General features: G+C 42.6%; 1 protein-coding gene across 16 annotated transcripts in view; it reads right to left on the bottom strand.

Annotated features, from left to right (window-relative positions):
• The window catches only part of TENM3 (teneurin transmembrane protein 3), a 2,524,603-nt gene that overhangs the window by 307,212 nt on the left and 2,194,645 nt on the right, over positions 1 to 22,746 (bottom strand). The window contains exon 1 of one of the 16 annotated variants that reach the window (XM_059909701.1): positions 8,948 to 9,097. The exons of 14 other annotated variants lie outside the window; for them this stretch is intronic. The gene's annotated coding sequence lies outside the window, so the exon portion shown is untranslated. Of the gene's footprint in view, positions 1 to 8,651; positions 8,718 to 8,947; positions 9,098 to 22,746 lie in introns of those variants that run through there. One more of the 16 variants, XM_059909702.1, reaches the window with a different exon arrangement.

A 22,746-nucleotide genomic window follows, 5' to 3' on the forward strand; every position in this document is an offset into this window, starting at 1 on the left:
ACTGAGCTTAGCTTTCTGTATGAAATGTAATATGCATGAAATTTAAATATACTTTAAAGAAATCAAACATATTATCACACATTTACAGGCCTTAGTGGTTTAAAAAAGTCTAAGAATGTTTAAAATAAACAGTTATACATTAGAAACAACTATAAAGTTTTTAGTTTCTAAATTTCTAAATTTAATTGTTCTGCCCAGTAAGGGTTCAGTCCTTAATCTTGACATGTGAAAGGGGCTATAATACAATGCCACTCAACTCTTAAAAAAATACTAGAATTCATCCACATGAAAATAGCTGCCTTCTGCAGGCCATCTCAGGAGTTACCATCTTCTTCAGATAATGCAGTCATTTCTCAATATAACACTGATACTTCTCTTTTGAAAAGGCCTCATGGAATATATTTATCTGTAGTAAATACCCTCTCTCTCTGAGTAGAGATCTAATATTGTGAAATAGCCAAATGTTGGTTTCTTAGGTCCGTGAAGGAAGGTAAACAATCAAACTAGCTAAATTGGTATGTGATCAAAATGAGACACGCCTACATAACAAGAACTATATACCAAGAACTACCGGTGCCTTGCAAATAAACTCAATTTCAAGAATAGTTTCAAAAAAGTTCTGGTCAAGGTACTATGATGGAACTTGGGAATAGTAACTATCTATTCATAATGAGGACAACCACCTTCATTTTCAGAATCTCTATTATAACCAAACACAGATGTAGCGAGCACACGTGGTCTACCGAACGCTACCCATTTCTCTGGAAGCTGGTGAGTAAGGATACACCTTTCCCAGATTTGCTCTGCAGGGGGTGCTTTCTCGTCTTATTCCTTCGGCAAGCCGAATTAACAAAAAAGCCAGTATAGAGCCCTAACTTCCCTAACCAAAGACACCCTCACAAAAATGCAAATATATGCATAGAAGCAAGACATACATGTTTATTGTATATTTTAGTGTGCATGCTATGTTCTGTTACCATCTGCAGTCTGGTTTTTTTTTCAAGAATTTTGAATTAACTGAAGAAATCCTACAGGACCTCTACAAGAATCCATACTACCTAAAGCCACTGATCTGGTTTACTTCCCTCCTTTCACAGGTACAACTCAAAGTCAAGCAACTTTTCCAAGGTCATACCACCAGATAATAGTTTAAATGCTAATTTATTTGACTTCCTAAGCAGAAGTTCTTAGCATATCAAAACTTGAAAGAAAGGAAGGAAGGAAGGAAGGAAGAAAGAGAAAAGAACACCAGATTAGCCTTGGGCACAAAGAAATAAACACAAAGATAATTTATCATTTTGCCAGGTTCAATAATTACCATTTTGATGTGTTAATAACCTTTAATAGTAAAGGCATTAGTCATCAATTAAATAAACAAACCATTAAATAGGGAATAGAAGTGTCAATACAGGCATAATCTACTAATTTTCTAATCAATGATGCTAATCATTACTGCATATTAGCCAAGGAGTGGACATTAGCTATATCATAGATGATCATTTATGATCATGGGTCACTAAAAAAAAAAAAAAAAATCTAAAGAAGATTAAAAACAGAGTACAATACTAAACACATACTCTCTCCATAAGTACTTGCTGATAAATTACACGATCTGCCTTGAACAGACATGGAAATATTTGTAACATTCAATGGTGACAATATTTAGGAAAGGTTGTATACTGGCATAATTCTATTCTATAACAGTAAAGAGAACTTACATGTAAAGCAAAGTTAGGACCGAAGTCAGAAGAAAATCCAATTTGATATTTAAACTAGAGGAAGAATTCAGTAATGAAGAATGATATAAATATGAGATTAGCAGCAACCTGCCTTTGTACTTTAGTAGCTGAATAACCTTATGCAAATCACTTAATCTCTTCAGCCTCAATTTTCTCATCTATAAAATAGGGAGTAAGGATATTTACTTCATAAACCATCTGCTACATATTAGGTGTTTTAAGATGTCATAATAATTTTTCTTAATGCCAAAATTGGCCTGGAAGTCAGGGGCTCTGGGGAGGGAGGTGGTGATCTCCAGTCACCCTCGAGGGAAAGCAGGAGCACGTCCTAGGCATGTGCCCACGTCCCACTAGCAACAGTAGGTAACTCCTCCAGGCCTCAGTTCCCCCATCTTTAACATGGAGATTATAAGAGTACTTAACTCCGGGAGTTAAAACTCTCATTCTGAAGATGAGATAAAAATAACATCCATATAAAAGGTACAGCACAGAGATTAGGACTAAGTAAATACCTAACAAATCAACCGTTAGCCTTGCTTCTCCACTTATAAAATAGGTAGTCTGGATTCGGTGATCTTGAATTGTAAACAAACGATTACAGTATAATGTGTTAAGTGCCGTAACAGAAACCTGTCCCAGGTGCCATGGAGTCTACAGGCGCCAGCCCTGCCTGGGGCAAACGGCAAAGGCTTCAAAGAAGAAACGCCCTGCAGGTAGGCTCTCGAGAAAGATCTGTGAGCAGGTAAGTGGCACGACCACCAAGCGAAAATGTTGAAGCGTGGTGGATGGAAAGGTACAAGCGGCAAAGAGGCAGAGGGGGATCACGAAGGGCCTGATAAAACACACTTAAGGAATCTGGATTTGATCCGAAAGACATAACAAGGATTTTATGCAGGGACGTGCCATGCTCAGAAGTATGGTTCAGAACGACAACTCTGATGACAGTGTGCAGGCTGGATTAAAGGGGGGACAGACAGAAGGCAGGGAGACCAGAGGAGAAGGCTCACGGAAAGGTCCACGCATGAGACCAAAGAGCCTGAGCTAAGGTCCTTACTGCGAGAACAGAACAGGCGGAGGTGCGGAGGGATAATTCAGTTTAAACATATTTCAATTCAGCACGTCTGTTTTTAAAATAAAAAGTCCTTCAAGACAGAAATCCTTTGCGATCAAGAAAATCTGACTTGCCTGACGGTACTATTTTTGGCGATTTTGAGTTCCTCAGATTTTAGCGTTACATAATTCACTGCGTGATGATAGGGTCTGAAATGATATTCGAGGAATTTTGATAATGGGCCAAGTTTCTTCTTCCTTATGAAAAGATGTGTACTTAGTTCTGATTAATTGTAATAAAAAGAATTCAGCAAAAAGTAAAGCGTAAATGCCGATCGTTGATGTTTGACCGCTTTGCCTAGGAAAACAATCTTGTAGGCAGCACTTAATTGCTTTAACTGGAGTTTCCAGAAAGGTTAGATCTTGTACTGTGTTTAATAAAATTCTTCCTATAACTGAACAATACTTGTCCAAATATTTAATCAAGAATTCCATTTTAATGGAGTTGACATAAAATACATCACAAGGAAAATCTTGGCCATAAAGTTAAGAAATATAAACTAAAAGCCTTCCGGTTTGGTTTTACCTTTTTAAGGGAAGTGACGGCTCTAGGACAGCAGCAACAGAACTACTAAAACCCTTCAAGTCAACATACCTAGACACTTGTTAAAACAAACATTATTCCCACTGCTAACATTGAGGTTGGCAGGTCTCTCCGTTTAACAGCCAAGAAACAATTTGAAAAGTAGCAGGATAGCAGCTTCTTTGCAAAGAGACTAATCATCACCATTAAAAGGTCCTTAAAAGCAAATACAGAACGGTCAGCCAGCCTGATCACCTTAATTTTTAATGAAGGAATATCTCCATACACATCAACGTATGAAATGAACGTATGAAGGAAAATCTACTATCAATTACAAAGAAACTAATTTTTAATTCTCCCCTTCACTCTGATGGCCTAGGATCAGAGGAAATACTATTTGAAAACAAAAAGAAGGAAACAGGAAAAGGGGGATGTAAAGATGTGTCAGTGATAAAACAAGCAGGGGTGGCTGTCATGAAAAAGCCAAATGGCTCTTTCTACCTCCATCAAGGTCACTCTACAGCAGACGCGCTCAGTAGGATGACAACGCATTTAACCGCTCGGCTCTTTCTACCTCCATCAAGGTCACTCTACAGAAGATGCGCTCAGTAGGACGACAACGCACTTAACCACTTTCCTCGCATCTAACTTTGACCCCACAGATCCAAATGGCCTGGTTTAACTACCCTGGCCTTTCCGCGTTTCCCTGAACAAAGGTAATCAAGGAGAAGTACTGCCCCCTACTATCACAGGAATTGAAGGACAAACTTTTAAGAGCACAGCCAGGTGTCGACTCCACCAACGTACAACTTTTAAGCGGGAGGTAAAGTGAAATAATGGCTAAATAATTAGAAAACGTTAACAGTGTTAAATTTGTTATATAGGGCGGTTTCGTTTTATTTCAAAGAAAAAGCAGAAAAAGAGTTCCAGGCTCCATTTTACAGGTCTCTAGACAGCAGGTTCCCTCTGCCTGCAGGAAACAGTTTAAGGTTGTGGAAAAAGGAGGGCTGTGCAGACACTAACATGAAAAAAAAGTCACGGAAAGGCCCACACATTATTTTAATTTTAAAAAATTTCAGGTTAAGATGTCTAAGTAGCAAAAACTAAAGTGCTGTTCTACATTAGTTTTTATTAGTCATTTTGGAATGCTCTAGAATCCATTATGCCTTCTAAATGTACAAAACAAGACTTTTATGTGAAATAGTATTTAATTTTAAGAGACGGGGATAACAACACTTAAGAGAGAAACTTTTTCAAATACTATAGTATGTGGTTTCCCAACTCGAACTATTATTTAGAAGCGATGGGCCCTCAAATATTTGTGGGCACTTTTCAATTATTATTCTTCCCTTGTGAAATGAATTTCCCATCAGTGACATCTATGGTATACATTGTTTCTGGGATACCAAAGAGGTAGCTGTTTTCATCCTTTTGTGGTAAAAAAGTAAGAGTAGATATTTCAAAACTTAAACACATAGGATTTGTAACTAAGCAGCTAGGTTCCTAACTAAAATCAACATATAAACACCAATTTTAAAACAACTGGTTTCTTAAAATATTAAAATATATACCATTTCAAGGCTGCTAAAAATACATATGATCAAATCATTTCTACACATCAAACTGTTATTCTCTATGGGGAAAAACAAATTTTGACGCGTCAAAAAACAAACAGCAAACTCCAAATACCTAAACTGAGACTTCAAGTCAAAAGGCCTTAGACGTAAACAAGTATTACAATAAATGACTTTCCATTTTAGACAACACTATAACAAAAGTCACACAAATCTCATGTATTTTATATTATCTATTAGTAGATTAGTCTGTAATGCCAAACAATCTGATAAAACTAAATATAATGAATTGCTATTGTAAAATCTCTCTCTCAGAAGAAAGAATTAAGTGTTATGTTGGCTTTAAAAATATTCAGTGTCTGAGGATATGGAATCACTTCATATATAATCACTTAAGATTGATAACTTAATATCTATACTTATATGCTTTAAATTTGCCCAGATCAATGTGATAGAGCAAAAAATCTTTCTAATAATCCTAATCAAAACCTTTGGGAACTCCTGTCTCATCTCTCCTATTCCTCTAACAGCCCTTATCCATCAAATCCTTTCCTCGGCCAGAAAGTTCCCCAACTTGTATTTATGACTGTTGTTGGATTAGCTAAGAACCAGGTCCCTGGAAGATCTAACTCATTAACGACTTCAATAGTTGTGGCTTAGGTTTTTAGCCCTAACTACGTAGAAGCTCTGGTCTAACCCAGAAGGGTACAGCTAACTTTATTCTTAAAAAAAAAAAACAACAAAAAAAAGCACTCTACTGCCCCTAATTCACTTATTTACTTTCTCTCTTCGACATATCACTCTATCTCCTTCGTGGTACCAAATTCACACCATCCAAACATCCTTAAGGAAAAATATCCTAATACTTCTCAAGGGTTTGGTGCTAAAGCACTCATATCTAGGATAAGATCAAATAATTACAACCATACTTTAGTTTAAACCACACATGTATGTATGCATGTGTATGTGTATATATATATATATATTGTTTTTCACAAAGAAAGTGTAAGAAATCCAGAATGAAGCAGTAGTTTACCATATTAGTATAAAATTTAAACTTTTTTAAAATGAGGGAAAAGCTAATAAAAATTACTCAATTAGACAGAAATTTAAAGCAAATATACTGCCCTACGTTTAGCATTTACGTTTGTATTGTCAGAAAGGTGATTTGTTAAAAATCTTTATTCACAATTGTTTAAAGTCTAGAAAACAAAATAAATTATAAACATAAAGAAACTGATGTTCCAAAGCCCAATCTCTTAATTGCTGATCAGAGCTGAAAATAGATGCTTTTTTTCTCCACTAATTGAATGAGTCTGGTTAAACCTTTTGAAATGCACTTTAGAAAATGCAAGAATACAGCTTAGAACAGGTTCTTTAATTTGGGTCATTTTCTGTTACTTGCAGTAGTGACGGGTGCTTAGCAACGCTGTTCTGGTGGCCCTTTTAAGGAAATGAATACCTGGAATACAGCATTTTAATCTATTTTATGGCATTAATTATCAAGATCGCCGCATTTAGACAGTGCCTCCTTTGCCACTTCCCTACATTATGAAAGGAAGGAATCCCGTGATAAATTGAATATGTGATTTCAGATGACAGAAGATCCTGTGCACACCCGTTACCAAGTTAAAAAAAAAAAAAAAATGTAAGGACAGAAAAACTAACAGTAAATAGAAGTCACGGAAAGCGTGAGTTTATTAAATGTTTAGACAAGGATCTTACACTGAAAATCACTGTTCAGACATCTGTAAGGGTCCACAGGAAGTTGCTTTTTTCTTTCTGAATCTTTGAGGAAAATTAAATTCTATTATGCCACACACTAGGCCACTGATACCTAAGAAAGGTGATGCAACACAACCAAAATGCAGTAAGATTTTATTTGGTAGTTAAAGATTTGCTGAATCTTTTAAATACTGATTTCGTAAAAGAGGACTCTTACGTGAGACAGGTTCACAAAAACATCATTTAAATCATGACCAAGTTATTCACTTCATATTTATTTTAACGTGCTCAAAGGATTAACTATCAAGACGAGGAAACCAGGTAAAACACGGAGCTACCAAGTAGTTTTTAGGAAATCAAACTGCCATGTCACACTCTGTAAATACGCCCATTCACATCTTACTGATAATCACCAAACTAGGTTTAAGAAAGTAGTTATTAAAAATATTTGGAATACTGCTTTCTGTTTTTTCTCTGATCTCAGTTATCACTGTTAAAAGCGCAACGCTTCTCACTTTTCCCTCCTAACTACACAATTCATCTTCGATTCCCTGCCCTGAAGAAGGTACCGCTCTTGTACACCACCATCCTTCTCAATCTTCACAGATAAAAAGAGTGAGTGACTCCCTCTTTGTCTAGAATGCATCCTGGTTTCAGTCTTCAAGAGCCAGTTTTTAAAAGCTTTCAACACGTAGGCGCCAAAGATGAGAAAGCAACCATGTTAACGTGCGATCATATTTCGTACGTTTCAATCCACCGGTTGAGGTATGAGCGGCATCTGCTTGCACGAAGCATACTTCATGCTTGATTACAAAGTCCAGCACCAAACTGTGTATATCGCAACATGCAATGGGATAACACCAAACTTTCTCAAGTTTTTTAACCTCTTAAAACAGATGGGCTCTCCTTGGGGTTTGGGGGTTCTGAACAGTGCAGCTGCATTTGAACGCCTGGGAATCCGGGGAGAGAGCGAAACGCGGGGCCCCGACGGTGCAGGCTGCTCTCAACGGTCCGCTACCGCGAGGCAGGGAGGCTGTGTTTCTCAAATGCCTTCCCTGGGTATGTTCAAGCCTTGGCTACTTTAACGATTAGCACACAGGGGTCTCTGGATGGCTCTCCGGAACTTTTAAAGCCAGAGAACAAAAGGTTTATTTTAAAAATGAAAACCTTGGCTTGTACAACTCCAGACGTGAATCTGCTTTCAATTACTGAAAGTATTTCCACTTCAGTGGAAGGGGATCAAATCTTCAACTACACCCTCTTAACGGCGCTGAATTTGATTATCTCAGGCTTTCGGAAGACAGAATGGCTTTGGGACACAGCACGCATTTTCTGTACATCCCATTTAGGAGATATTCGGAGAGAGAGAAAGAGAGATGCCAGCACAGGGAGAGGGAGGAAATGTGACTTATTCTGAGAGCTGCCACGGATCCTTGTTTTATTTTACTAAGACACACACATAAATGGTAAATGATTCCGACTTCGATAGACAAGGCGCAAGTTGTTTCCAAAAATCATTCCCAACTAGTTCCTCCACGGGAGCGACCGGCACCGAAGCACGACGGAAAAGCGGGATTTCTTTTAGAGACTCTGCCCTGCAAAACCCTCTCCGGGAAAAAAATCACACGCTGAGCGTTTTGCAGGAGGAGAGCTGCTCTTTTAATAATTAGCCTGATTACCGTGTGCCTCCCGCCCCGCCCCGCCCTAAACCGCTGGCACGACGGACCTCAGTTCAGGAAACCCAAGGGCTGATTAATTCCAGCTCAAGGCGGATTTTGAAACCCCGGAGACAGAAACGATCCCAAATCCCTCCGGCTCCAGATGTGCTCCCCACGAATTCAACACGCCACGTCGCAAAAGTAACCGAACGCGGGGGAAACACACGGCGCTACGTCCTGGGTTAGCCCTGGACTCTACTCACAACACAACATCCACCCGATTAAAAACGCGCGAACAAAAGACCCTTCTCCCCGCAGCTACCTGCGCCGCTCCGAGGGACGCGGAGTCCTCCAGCGAGTTCAGCCTCCGCCTCCTCCAGACCCCGAAGGCGGCCCCTCAGCGGTCAAAGCGCCCCCGCCGGTCAGATGCTCACGTCGCCCGGGCCCCGATTCCAACCCGCGCGGAGCCTCCTCCCCTCCCGACGCCACGGGGGAGGACAGCGGGGCCGCCGCCGCCGCCGCCGCCGCGGTCCCCGGGCGCGAACGAGCGACCCGGCCGCGCGAGGAGCCGCGCGAGGAGCCCCCCAGGCCGCGGAGCCGCCGCCGCCGCTCACCCACCTTGCCGCGGCGCGCCCTCGCTGTGGCCGTGCGGAGCCGAGCCCGGCGCTGCCAAGCTGCCGCGGTCTGGAGCGTCTCGTGTTACAGCGCCGGGCTCGGGGCTCCGGCTGCGAGCGGCCGCCAGACATGATAGGCTGAGGCTCGTCTGTTTACACCCGGCCGCGGAGGGGGCGGGGGCGGCGGCGGCGGCGGCGCTTAACCCCTTCGCGCCGGGCCGGGCCGCCCCCGCCCCGCCCCGCCGGCCCCGCGCCCAGGCGCCCGCGCTCCCGGCCGCGCCCCCCGCCCCCGCGTCCACACGCACACGCACACACACGCACGCACGCGCGCGCAGGCCGGGCGTCCCCAGAGCCGCGTCCCACGCGCGGGGGGCGCGCGCTGCGCCCCGAGCTGCTCGCCAGCCTGCCCTGGAGGCCGCGATCCGGGGCCTTCCGCGCGCGCGCGCGCGCGCAGGCCGTGCAGCGCTCGCGCTCCGTCCCGGGCTTCTTCTCCGGCGTAGCTGTGGATCTTTGCAAGTCGGTCCTTGTCCGGAAGCGCGACCTGGCTGCGCTCACAGAAGAACCTCCTTCCCAGCACCTGGATGAACCCCGACCCCTGAGCCGCCAGCCTTCACGCCTCACGCGGCGGCGGCGCTGTGGCCTTCGTCCGAACGCGAGCGGTGGCCCCGCGCCCCGTCGTCGCCGCGAGACGAAGTCCTCGGGCTGGCGGGACGCGCCGCTCGGGGAAGGGGGCCGGCGGGGGCCCCGGCGGCGGGCGGGGTGGCCGGCGGGGCCTGAAGTCCAGCGCCGGCGGGCGCGCGCGCCGTGTGTGTGTCTGTGTCTGTGTGTCGCTTGGGAAGCGCGGCGGGGGCACCGGCTCAGCCCGCATCGCCTCTCGGCCTGGGTTGCCGAGGCCCGGCCCCTCGAGGCGGCCCCGGGGCCCGCGGGCCGGGGGGCGGAGCTGCCCTGCGCCCGGCTCGTGCCGGCCGGGGACTCGGACCCCCGGCAGCGCTGTCGGTGGCGCCGGGCCCGCTCCGCCGGGAGGGAGGGCGGTCTCCGGGGCTGCACACGGGGGCTCACGGGGTCCGAGCCAACTGTGGACGACGCGCCCGGGCCGGACAGCCCGGACCTGGGCCGCCTACCTGCTGCGGCGTTCCAGCGGGCTTCACTCTGAACGCGGGACACTTCGATGCTGCCGGCTCTTACTACATCTTTACTTTAAAAGATCGTCTTCTCTTCCCTCCAGACGCACTTTCATCGTTATTTTGGCGTGGCCTCCGGGCCAACGTCCCTCCTTCCTTTAATTTCTCTTTCTTCCAGAACATTCCATCCCTTTCAGCTTCTTCCTCCATTAAGCTAAGAACGGAATGACGGAATGTTCCTGAATTTTTAGACTCACCCGTGTTTTCTTTCAAGCCCTGCAAACCCCTCAGGTATTTTTATGAATAAAGAAAGACAACAAGCAGCACTTTGCAGTACTGGTATCAATCAGCAGATCTTTGCATCATTAGCTGTCGTTCTACGTTTTAACTCTCATCTAAAAATAGTAAGCCAAAAAATGGCTACTTAAGAAAGGACCAGTGTCCCCCCCCCCCCCCAACTTCATTTACCAGATCATATCCTTTTCTCAATTTCCTTGATTTAACAACAGCAATTTCTTGTCCCTCTTCAGGTTATCTCTGCCTTGACTTTGGGCGCCTTTTACGTGTAACGCTACAGGGACGTGCACACAGCTCCCCTGCCTTTCGGTGAACACTCTTCCTCTCCAGTTTTCCTTACCATCCAGCACGCCCACTGTCATTCACGGAAACGTCTGATGTGCCTCCGTGTTGAAGCACAGTCTCTGCACCTCAGTGTTCTTTGCTTTCAGTAACAATGGCTCTTCGAAAATCGTGACTCACAAACACATTCTCTTACGTGAATATCACAAACATCGTGCTTATTCTTCCCTGAATGATCAGTATGTTCACTCTTTAATTAGGACATCGTTAAGGTATCAGAGAAAGTATTTAAACATGCCTTTGACACAGTATAAATTTCAAAGTTATTTCAAGGTTTTGAAATTCACCTTAGTAAAACTGGGTCAAAAAATAGAACAATAGATATTTTGTGGGGCACTGAAAGACTTCTAAGTTCTTAGGCAAATATCTTCCTAAGTCGTAATATTTTGAAAAGGATCCTTTCACGAATCACTGTAACGTGTGTGACTCATGGGGGGGGGGGGTTATCTGAAGTAATTGCCAGTAAACACTGTAGAATGATTTAGGCCCTGGAATATGAGGAAAGCGTATTCAATTGGAATCTTAGAAGAATTGAATAGGTGAAACATTGCACCTTGAGAGTCTTCCAGGACCCAGGGACTTGGGAAAGCTTCCGATACGTACTCCTGGATTTTTGATGACACAGGTTAGCAGATCTGGATTTGGACTAGAACATGAGGAGACAGCAAGATGAACACTCTAATCGAGGAACGAAAGCTCTTAACGTCTTAAATCGCTGCTTGGGTCAAGATGAATCTCAAGAAGACTGGTACTTGGGCACGCTCGTTTCCCCAGATAAATGCTATGTAAATTGGTCACTGCTGGGCAGTATTTATTAAAATTACAATTTAGAATGCTAATTAAGCCATGCCCATCTATAAATATCAGATACAGGTTAGGTGAATTTTTTATTGGACTACCTTGGAATATTCTGTATGTAGATCTAGTTCTGCCTTTTCTGAGTACGAAACTAATTATTTTCAAATCGGACCAAGACATTATCCCTTTGAGAATGATCAAGGCCTGACTTTGAACACAGCTGAGCTGCAGCAGCACACGGGGAAGGAGAGGGAGAGACGGGGTTTCAAACGGATGGTTTCCACAAATGTCTTCCTAAGAAAGGATACAAGGGCTTGTGGCCACACCCATCCATGCATTAAATCACTGCCATCTTTTACATATAGGGGGTCCACTAAAGTGTCCTATAGAGACATATAATGAGGCACACCTTAAACTTCTATTTTCGTCTATTATAGTTTGCCATATTGATGCTGTCAGGAATAATTAGCATTATGGATACTGCCTTCTATAACTTAAGCATTTCTTGCCTAAGATCTGCAGAATTCCCTGCAGTTCCATGAGCAGACACTATCAAATATGTTGAATTATGTGGCTATTTTATGTTGTGAATAAATAACCACATGCAATCATACTTGTGCTGTTAAATGAATTTTACTTATAACTGAATTCAGTTCTTTAGGCATAATGACTGCACACCACGAGGAAGATTTTTAAAAATGCATGAACCAAATCAAATCAAAGCAAATTGTATTTAAAAAAAAAAGTCCACGCGTGAGCTGTTACTTCAGATCGGCACCAACTTAGCTTTAATATTAAGCATTCTTCTGCCCTCTCCCTGCTTTGGCCAAAAGCCTTGAAGAAAAAGCAGAGTTTAACCAAAACTGGGAATGATGATTTTCTTGCTAATGATTAAGCACCGAATCCATACTGTCAGAGATGTTCCTCAAAATCATAATCAAACACTTCTAGCTGTGTTAAATATATGAACATGATAAAAACTAACACTGAGCACTTCGTGTGACTCACCATATGGAGCAGCGTTTGACATACACCATTTTTATTAACTCTCTAAAGCCCCAATGAGAAAGTGATATTATTATCCCATTATACAGATGAGGAAACCAGAGCCAAAGCGGTTAATAACCGCCCACATAGGGTGCCAGAGACTAAATCCAGCCTCAGGTGCTCAGCCTGACACTTAACCCATTGCACTAAATACCTATTACAGTATCAGCTCCTTAGTAAAAACTGGTATTAGGAGTGTAGTTCACTTTCTAAATAAAACACGTCGGGATAATCCACGGCAAGGATTTGAAAACATGATATTCAGTTTTAAAAACCGATCATTTGTGGATTTGGAAGGGGAAAAAAGAAGAGGCACCACATCTGATTTCTCCTGTGTTTTGAAGCTGCTTTTAGAGTTAAGGTAATAAGTAATACACATATTAGTATTCTCTGCCAGCTAGAATCTCACAGAGGAATGAAATAGTTAATAAACATTCCCGAACAGCTGATTTAGGGATTGTGTAGGTCAATAGGTATCTGTCACTCTAGAATTCAGTTTGTCTAAATGGACTTTGTTAAAAATTATACACTTATTTATATTTTTTTCTTTTTTAAATAACAAATATGTCGAACCATTTATGTCACTAAAATTACAGTACACTGACATCAACTGGTATATAATAATTGTACAATTAGTTACAGGCTGTAAATAAAATTTTAGGCTTTATCTTCTGTTTTGCAAAGCGTTACCTTGTCAGTAGCATGAAAATCTCTAACAGCTATGTGGACTCTCTTATCAGCTGACATAAACTGTATTTAAAACCTCATTTCTGGGTCCTTTTTCCAAGGAAGTTCAATTATCATTTACACTGGAACAGAAATAAAGGTTTCAAAAAAAGGCTTGTAATAAAGGCCAATTCATAGTTTTTCACAGATGTCTGCAGTAAATCTAAAAAGGCTAGAATAATACGTAGGTGATTCTTTGCTCTAAGCTACGGAAAAATCCACCCACAGTACAGCTATTTATTTCACAACTGTTTGAAATGACCCACATCCAAAATCACTTCTAAAAGGTAAGTTTTCTTCATTTCTAGAGGTGTTATGTTATTTCACGAAAAAACCCAAATGCCTTCTGACATCTGATCCATGATGAAGACATGACTCTTTCTTTATCTCCAATCACGTTTACTGTGTGTCCAAAGAACTGGTTCTGATTTTTGTCCTAACGCAGGTGACCTTGAGCAGGAGCGTGCTGGGTCCTCCACAGCCCTGGCAGGCAGGCAGGCAGGAGGGGGAAGCAGGGTCTGGGCACGTGGGTTGAGGTCTGGACTCCTTGCGGGGGGCGTCAAGCAATACGCTGTATCCAAAAGGCTTAGGTGCGCGTCAGCCCTGTGCTGGCAAATATCCAAGTGGGAGGGACGTGGGTGAGGCAGAGAGATCACTCCTCTCTGGTGGTGAGAGCAGGACAGGCGCAGGACAGAGCTTGAAGAGAAATCCAGATCGCCAGCAAGAGTTAGCTGGGGGTATGGATGGCAGGAACCAGGTACATAGCAAGAGCTGAGGCCCAAGTCAAGCCACCAAATGTCCAAAGGCAGTGTTACAAGGGGCTCTGTAGTAGGTCGTGGAACCCTAGTTCTGTGCGTGAGTCAACCTCTATGACTGGGGAAGCACAGGAGTGGCCAAGACAGAGGGAGCGCTACTCACCCCTGGCAGGTTGGACACAAGGTCTAAAATCAGCAAGACGACCTCCCAGGCCCACCTGGGGCTGGCAGTGTTTGTCCGTGCTTAGCAACTCACTGGGGCTCAACTTGTTTGTAGGTTGTGAAAAGAAGAGTACGTTGGGGGTGTGTCCTTTGAAAGTCCATGTTTAAGAAATGCACATGTGACAAAGAAAAACGACTGAATTGCTTTAATCCCTTCAATCCGGGCTATTTGTTTCCAACATCATTCCACTCACGCAACCCCAAAGCATATTCTTGTTCTGGTTCTCAAAAACTAACAACTAACTCAGTTAGATGTCAAAAAGGTAGGCCATATATCTTTGAAATTAAATACATCACCAGAAACAATTTATTTTCTTTGTTTAGGCGCCGAAAGTTAGTTATTCACTGATGGCTAGTGATGAGGTGGCGATGCCAGGTGGGTAGTTGTCTGTAGGGGCAATAGTTACCCGCAGCTCAAATCCCTCATGCAGGGGACAGAACACAGAAATCACACAAACTTCTAGAGTCACTCTTAGAAATTTACACTGTCCAAAATTTTCCAAAGAACCCATAGGTATTAAGATCATTTTTGCAAATAGCTTACCAGGTCTTTATTGACAAACAAATCTGGATAATCAATAATGTGTTAATTTTAGGTGTTTTCAAAACAGAGTCCCATGGAATAGATTTTTAAAGATTTTTTTCTATTTTGTGAACATAAATTATTTCTGTGCACTTATTTTATGCACTTCTGTCATTTTGGATGTAAGTATATGCTTGCTACTTCTGCTATGTCCCTGGCCAATTTCTGCTTGGTCATGAGTTGGCTGGAAGTCAGCTCCTCTATTTAGCCTTTCCTGATCCACTAAGAATAGTTTAAGGGCCCCTCTCTTGGTGTTCCCATAGAATTCCGTAAATATCCTTTCCTAACAGTCATCACGCTATATTCTTATTCCGCTGCCTTTGTACTTGTCTGTAACTCCTTCTAGAACATAAACCCATGAGGGCAAGGACCATTTCTTTGCTGATTCCCCAGCTTTCAGCATAGTGTACTGCACAAAGGAGACTCTAAATAAATACTGGTTTGGGGATGGGTAGATGGATGGACCATTGGAAACACAGTCTGCATTGAAGAAAGTGCTTGTTAATTAAAACGATTCTGTCCCTTGTATTGATCGTTTGTAATATTTGGTTTCCCCCCCCTCTCTCTCTCTCTCTCTCTCTCTCTCTTTCTCTCTCTCACACACACACCCCCCAAACTAATCCAACCTAACCTAACCAGCTTTTCTAGGGCAGAGACTGTCACCTAATGGCACCATTGGTTATTTGAGGTCACTGTTTTTAAACTATAAATGTGTACTTTCTCATTATAAAATCACAGGATTATAAAACTGGACATAAACTTAATACATGATCTATGTTGGTCATATACTTCTGCATCCCCATCCACAGATGGATCTATTAGTTTAAAAAAAAAAAAAAAAACCTCTCTACCATGCCATGTGCATTTTCAATAATACATTACAATAGTTTACATTGTTTACCAAGGACAATTCTATTTTGAGAATCTCTAACTTAAATCTCTAAAGCCACAATTTACACCCAAATGCCCTTGTTCAAGCTTCAGTAGAAACAAGGAGCATCTGGTCACCGTTTTCTCAATATGGGCCCTTCATATACGTAAAGATGATCATCCTTAAATCTTCCCTTCAGCTCCACGTGGTCATGCTAAATAATCTCAATCATTATTTTTTTAAGTTTTATCTTACCCTTTCCTCTTGGGTCTAATCTTTATTCCTTTCATCGTCTTAATGGCTCTTCTGTGAGCCTCCTTAGAGGATGGGGGTTTGGGGGTGGAGCTGAGAGCCACAACCTCTGGGTTATCAGACTGCAGATTGAGAGACCGAGGCCCAGGCTGAGAAGAAGGCCCAATGAGAAGACAAAGAAAAAAGAAACAGAGTGCGGTGCGCATTTCATGGGATATCTCTCTTAAGCGTGCCAGCAAGGCGTTCACAGATGGAAACAAGGGGTTTGCTTCTGTAATGTGCCTTTACGAACCCACTCTAGAGCAGTGCTAATTATGAAAGTAGATGAATGTTGTGAAAGTAGAAGAGATGAGAGGCAATGAGTAAGCTGAGAAAGCAAAGGGCCAAGCCTGAATCTTCGGGCTTGGCCTCAAAGAGGAAGTTCAATCAGCAGGGGAGACAGAATTCCACAGCTAGGAAACTGGATGCAATCAGCGGTGCAGCAAGACAAAGGAGCCCCAGCAGAGTGGTTTCAAGAGCGTAGGTAGGGAATGAGGTGGGTGATGGTTAACAAAGCCGCATGCCGCAGATAAATACTTTTGATCACTGAGGTGAAGTTCTTGGAATTGGCAGGAAGAAGCAATTTGTGACCTAAAGATGAACAACTTCTAACAGAGCGATGGGGTGAATGTCAGATTTAATAAGGGTTGAGAAGCAAGGGGATGGAGGGGAATGGAGACAGCTAGTTTACAAACCAGTTTTCATCTTCAAAACATGTAGATATGCGTTTGACTCCCATTTATTGAACGCCTATTATGCACCCGAAACACCTGAGGTACTCTGGCATGAAATGCCATTTTTAAACCTCATGGGGCAAAACTATTTTAAAACTAGAGCAGAAAACTGTATTTCCATTGTTTAAAATACTCTGTAGGGGAAAATATACTTTTAGGCAAATTTCTACCCAGGATCAGTCTTGGTTTGTAAAAAAAAAAAAAAAAAAAAAGCAAGTGTGCTTAGGGTCTTGCTAGGGATGGGAAATCATACACAGATATCCATTAAGTACTATATGTGAAGAAATGAGTTCTCTAGAAACGGGAAGGTGGGAGAGGATAAAGCAAAAAACAGGTAGAGACAGAGGCGGTCAGGTAAGGAAAACTCCAGTTATAGTATATCTAGTTCTGGGGGCTTTCAGCTTCTGAGTGATAGCAAGCGTCAGGGACTGTCTCTTTTAGGAGAGCTGGCACAAAGGGAATTAGGTCTTTCAAAAGATCTAGACTAAAGAAAGGCAAAATAAGGGCATCTATTTAACTGATGCAAAGCAAGGTGAATCTAACTCCTGAAGCCATCCATGGCAGACAAAAGGTCCCAACCACTAAGGCAAGTGTCCAGGCGAACAGTCTGACACCAGAGAGTAGAGGTGTTTCAGAGTCTACTGTCCTTGGTGGCAATTGGACTCCGAAATAGAAACCACTGTGAAAATATGTGGAACTATATGTTATTTTTGGCCAAAGTCCTCTGCAAGATCTTCCAAAAAAGGTTTGCATAATGTGATGCTTCAAATGAATTTTAAAGATTAAGGCAGAACAAGTTAGAGTATTTTAGAATTAATTTCATAATATTACTCATTAGATCAATATATCACTGTGTCACTTTAACTACAGAGTCTGAGATAGCTTTCGTCCAGATGATATTGGCATACAGAATAAGTAGAAGGCTCTCATAGTTAGGGACAAGTCTAGGTTGAATAACTGCACGCTTCCTGCTTGTATTCTAGAATGGATGCCGGGTAAATTTACCTTCAAGGAATTTCTGGCAGGATTTCAGAAGGATGGTTAGAATGAGGAATTTTCTAACTGGAAAAAAGCAGTTAGATTAGGTTGTGATTAACAGCAATTTATGATTAGTGACCAAGGTCCTAAATTACAGCAAGGCATTCGCTCCACAAAAAGCTTATTCTATTGCTTCTTGATTATTTCTAGCAATTTTAATAAAAACATGTAATATCATAATCAGTGTCACGAAGATCCGTGGCTACAACTCAGAGAAGCGGGCATCTTTTTGTCCACACCTTGGATGACGTGAACAGACACCAGATGATAAAATGGACTCAGTGCAAAAGAAAAGAACCTAAAAGGAACAAAGTAGCTTTGATAGTTTGTACATCGAAATGGTGAAGACACATCACAGCCCACACTTCAGGGATTTCTCCACTTGTCTACAAATTCTCTGGGAATCAGGAAATCTGGGTTCTGGACATGGCTCTTCTCATTGGCTGTGTGACCTTGCTAAGTCTTAACTTATCTGGGCCTCAATTTTTCCCTCTAAAAAAAGGAAAATCTCTCAGGTCTTCTGAATCCTTTAAATGGCCATGCAGGAGTTTCTTCTAACTTCTTTAATGTCCTAGGATGATAGTTTTCAGTTACTGGATATTTAAATTCATTTCTCATTTTCTTAATGTTTTTCTTTTTTCCACCCTGGTTTCCCACTGCCCTGATTGTTTTGTTGTCTGTCCATCAACTATGGGTATAAAGATCAAGCTTTCGTTTGTTTATTTTGAGGAATGAGTTAAAAGTTCCCCTCAGTCATTTCCAAATGTTGACTTTTTAAGGCAGATGTGATTTGGAAAACAGCTATGCTCATGTTTATTCTACTCCATATATTACCATGCCATTTGTTAAGAAACCAGCCACAATCCAGTGTCTATACGAGGTGAAAAGTTCTTTATTTCATAAGAACAGCACTGGTGATTCTTTTTAGAAGCCGGGAGAGGTAGCAAGGTATGCGTGAGCTGTATTGTTATGTGTTTGTTATCATACTGTCTGTTATTATACTGCTGGTGGCAACCACGTCTATTTATTCTACCTAGCTAAGATTTACATCCCCGGCAAGGTCTCTGTCTTCCAATGCCTCTGTATCCTATCAACAACTTCAAGTAAGGTGAAGTACAAATAGGAGGCTCTTGGTAAGTACAGCTTAGAGCACACCACTGCTTTCCTGCCTTGAAGAGATCACATGCATCACCAAACGTTAGGCCCAAAAAGAAACTTAGAGCTCCTGCTGAAGCCCCTTGCCTTCTCACAGAGCGGCTGGTAATTATGACCCCACAGACAGACATCTCCTCTATTTATTACTGATCCTACATATCGTTAACATGACCCCCTCTCCCTACGCCGTTAAACAAAGAAGTAGAGAGAGACAATGTAATTTGCCTAAAGGTATCTATCAAAGCAAAAGAACCACTGTCAACAGAAGATTAGAATCCCGGCAGCCTTCACAAACACAAAACTGCCCCGCCCCCTCGGGTTAATGTGAAGTTTAATTAGTTATCATTGTAACTAGCAGGAAAAAAAAAAATCTACTTTTCCTGAGCCTAGAATTAGAACATTTATAATCTTCCACTTCTTTTTTTTATTTCAAAAGGATCAAGAAGAATTACCAAAGAGTGGAATACAAATGCATATCCCATTTTCCTCCAATTATGAAGAAATAAACCAACTTCAGGTCTTTCTAATACCTGTATGACCGTGAATTTGCTGCCTTCTTAACTCTCGTGAGAAAGGAAGTAAAGATCACCTTTCTCTATGGAGACAGCAACTACTTATGCCTAAAAAGGGAATATTTGAAAATTCTTAAATTCATTCTTCTGCCTTTCTCCCTATCCTATTTCAAATCAATTTCCTATTTTCTCACATTCCCCCTGGCTGGCAGCTCTCCTTCTGGGCCTTTATCTGGCCCGAGGAAGACAGGCAGGCAAGCAGTTGCCTGTTCAGCTGATGTCAGCCCTGTTCCCTTGCCGGAGACAGAATGTCTGATCTCATATTCCTAGCAGCTTCCAGCTGCCCGCACCGCCCCTCCCCTGCACCGTCTTCAAAAGCATCTTAACACTTGGGTCCACAGCCTGGGGTCCCCTTTCTTTTCAACGGGAATTAAAACCTTTTTATCCCTGGAAAGAAGACTTCCTGAAAAAAGAAACAGTCATAACAAGCAACACGCAAGTCAAGCCACCAAAGGAAAAAAAAATTCACCTTCAGTGTACACACGGAAGATGGAAGAAGTCACGTAATCAACACTGTATTTGTCAACTGTCTGAAGCAATACAACTGAAGTAAAATTGCTTTCGGTGGTGGTCCGGCAGGGAGAATCGACTCTCCTGAACAAGGCCACACCTTCCATAAAACTGTGGAACTGATGAGCGCCACCAGCAAAGAGCATGAAAAGACTCCCCCTCACCCCCCAGGACAGACAGCTACTTAAGTGAACATGGCATCAAGCCTCCTTGATGTGTTTGACTCTGCATCAGACCCTTCTTGGTACACGTCCAGAATTATATTTTTATAGACTTCAAAGACGCCAGCAAAAGAACAACTCGTGTCCTAGCAATTCCCATGGAAATGCCCCACATCTTTTCTGTATCCATTGCTTTATTGATCCCTGCTGAAGTGATGGGCTCAGACCGTAAGTTCAGCCGCTACAGCTGCCCTTCCCCCCCCCCGCCACTCCCCCCCCCCCCCATAGTGGTCCAGCCCAGCAAAGATGAAGGACTGTCACTTTTGGTAAGGATTACTGAGTTCTCTCATCTGAGTTTCTTTCCAAATGGATTTCTAAGTCCTTTTTTTTTCTTTTCTCTTGTAGTGCATAGCAAAAGAAAAATATCATCCGGTCTAACCTCTGGGATAGAATTTTAGAAGTTCAAGGAAAACAGGGGGAAAAAGCAAGTTTAAAAAGAAAAATATACTGATATACTATTCTTCTATTTTTAATTCTATGAATTATGATCAAAAGTTCTAAATACCTTACAAGATGCACATTTCCCAAAACCAGATCCCTCTTCTGACTTTTCCCTTTTTTTCCTCCAAGTTGTCACTATTCGAATAGTCATCTCCTGTCCCTGGCCTTACCAAGTTCGGTTAGAAGTGGTGGGAGCGCTTCTATTTTCACAAGTACCTCTTGCATCCATGTTTTTTCTTTAAATTTCCTTTTTACTTCCCACCCAACTTCTCAATCTCATTACATCTATCCTAGATGCATCAATAGCCTGCGTCATGGTCTCTGCACCCCTGCTCCAATCCGCACTCGAGTCAGATCTTCCTAATGGCTTAGAGTACGTCCCCGACATACGGACCTTCAAGTTGCGGACTTTCAAAGATGCGGATGTGCATCTGGTTCCAGCAAGGAAGCAGAACCTGTTCCATCAACGTCAGGCGTGAGTGAAATTGCAGCTCGCCCTCCGTCCCCTATGGCTGACGATCCCTCAGCTCTACCATCTCCCACCTCCTCTCCCTCCTCCAGGCAGTAACTCTCCTTGCCTGTTCACTGGATGCCAGCCCCTGGATGCCAGCTGTTGTACTGGACTACTGTACTTTCCAAGGTACTGTACTGTAAGGTGAAAAATGTTTTCTTTATTTTTTGCATTTGTTTTTTTATGTATTATTTGTGTGAAAAGTATTATAAACTTATTACAGTACAGTACTATATAGCCGATTGCATTAGTTGGGTACCTAGGCTAACTTTGTTGGACTTACGAACAAATTGGACTTGTGAACGTGCTCTCTGAACGGAACTCGTTCGTATGTAGGGGACTTACTGTATACACAAATGCCCCTCCTATGCTCAAAGCCTCACTGGCACCCTATCGACTACAGCATAAACCCCTCGTCAACCTGTTGTGTAGGAGGACCATTTTAGTCTTATTTTGCACTTGACAATAGGATTTTTCTCAAACATACCTCTCCCCTTTTTCTGCTACTTTGTGTGTCACATCGCTCCCTCTGCCTAGATGCCCTTCTTCTCTCCCTCTCTTCCTCTACTCTTCCTCTCTCTCTCTCTCTCTCCCTCTTTTTCTTTCTCTCCGACTTCCACGATCATTGCCACCTCTCAAGGCCTAATTCACCAATTATGTTATTCCCTAATTCCAATTGCCTGCCAGGCTCATAGCCAATCACTTAATGGCTTTGACAGGATGTCTACAGGAATCTTAAATGCAACATGTTCAAAGCTAAAATAATCATCTTTGGGAATCCCCTGGTGGTCCGGTGGTTAGGACTCTGCACTTTCACTGCCCAGGGCCTGGGTTCAATCCCTGGTCGGGGAACTAAGACCCCACAAGCCCCTGGTGCGGCCAAAAAAAATAAAATAAAATGAAAATAAAGACCTCGTGACAGTTGAATGGAAACGCTGACTTTGAGCAGTTCTCCTTTAAAAAGTAAAATAAAATAAAACAAATCATCTTCCACGAATGTCCATCTCTTCCTGGGTTCCCTGTGTTAGTGAGCAAAACCTCTGTGTCCATCCAAATGCTCAAGAAAGAAACCTGGAAGCCATTCTTCTTTCCTCTTATCAGCACTGTCTTCCCCACTCCCCACATGGAATCAACCCACAGGCCCTCCACCATATTCACAGTTTTCATCACCATGGTCTCTACCTTTGGTGATGCCATCAGCATTTTTCACTGACAGGCAATATCATACCTGCCTCTATTCTTGCCTTCCTCAAACATTCTTCCCACCATGTTCAGAAAAATCTTTCAGAAAGATGCAAATAATCATATCAATTTCCTGGCTGAAAAAATCTGAATGGCTTCCACTGCCACTATGACAACATCCGAACTCCTAGGCAGAACTGATGAGATCCTCTGTGACCCAGCCTCTCCTTGCACTTTTTACCACAGCTACAGTTTCTGGCACTTCGCAAAGGCTGTTCCTTCTCTTTGGAGTAGGATCTTCCTTTGGCTGAGTCCTATTTGTCCTTCAGTCTTAGCTTAGATGTCTCCTCTTCCTTACCTGAAAGCTTTCCTGTCCCCTGGATGCC

Source organism: Balaenoptera ricei, chromosome 21 (genome assembly GCF_028023285.1).
Source record: "Balaenoptera ricei isolate mBalRic1 chromosome 21, mBalRic1.hap2, whole genome shotgun sequence".
Classification (NCBI taxonomy): Eukaryota; Metazoa; Chordata; class Mammalia; order Artiodactyla; family Balaenopteridae; genus Balaenoptera; species Balaenoptera ricei.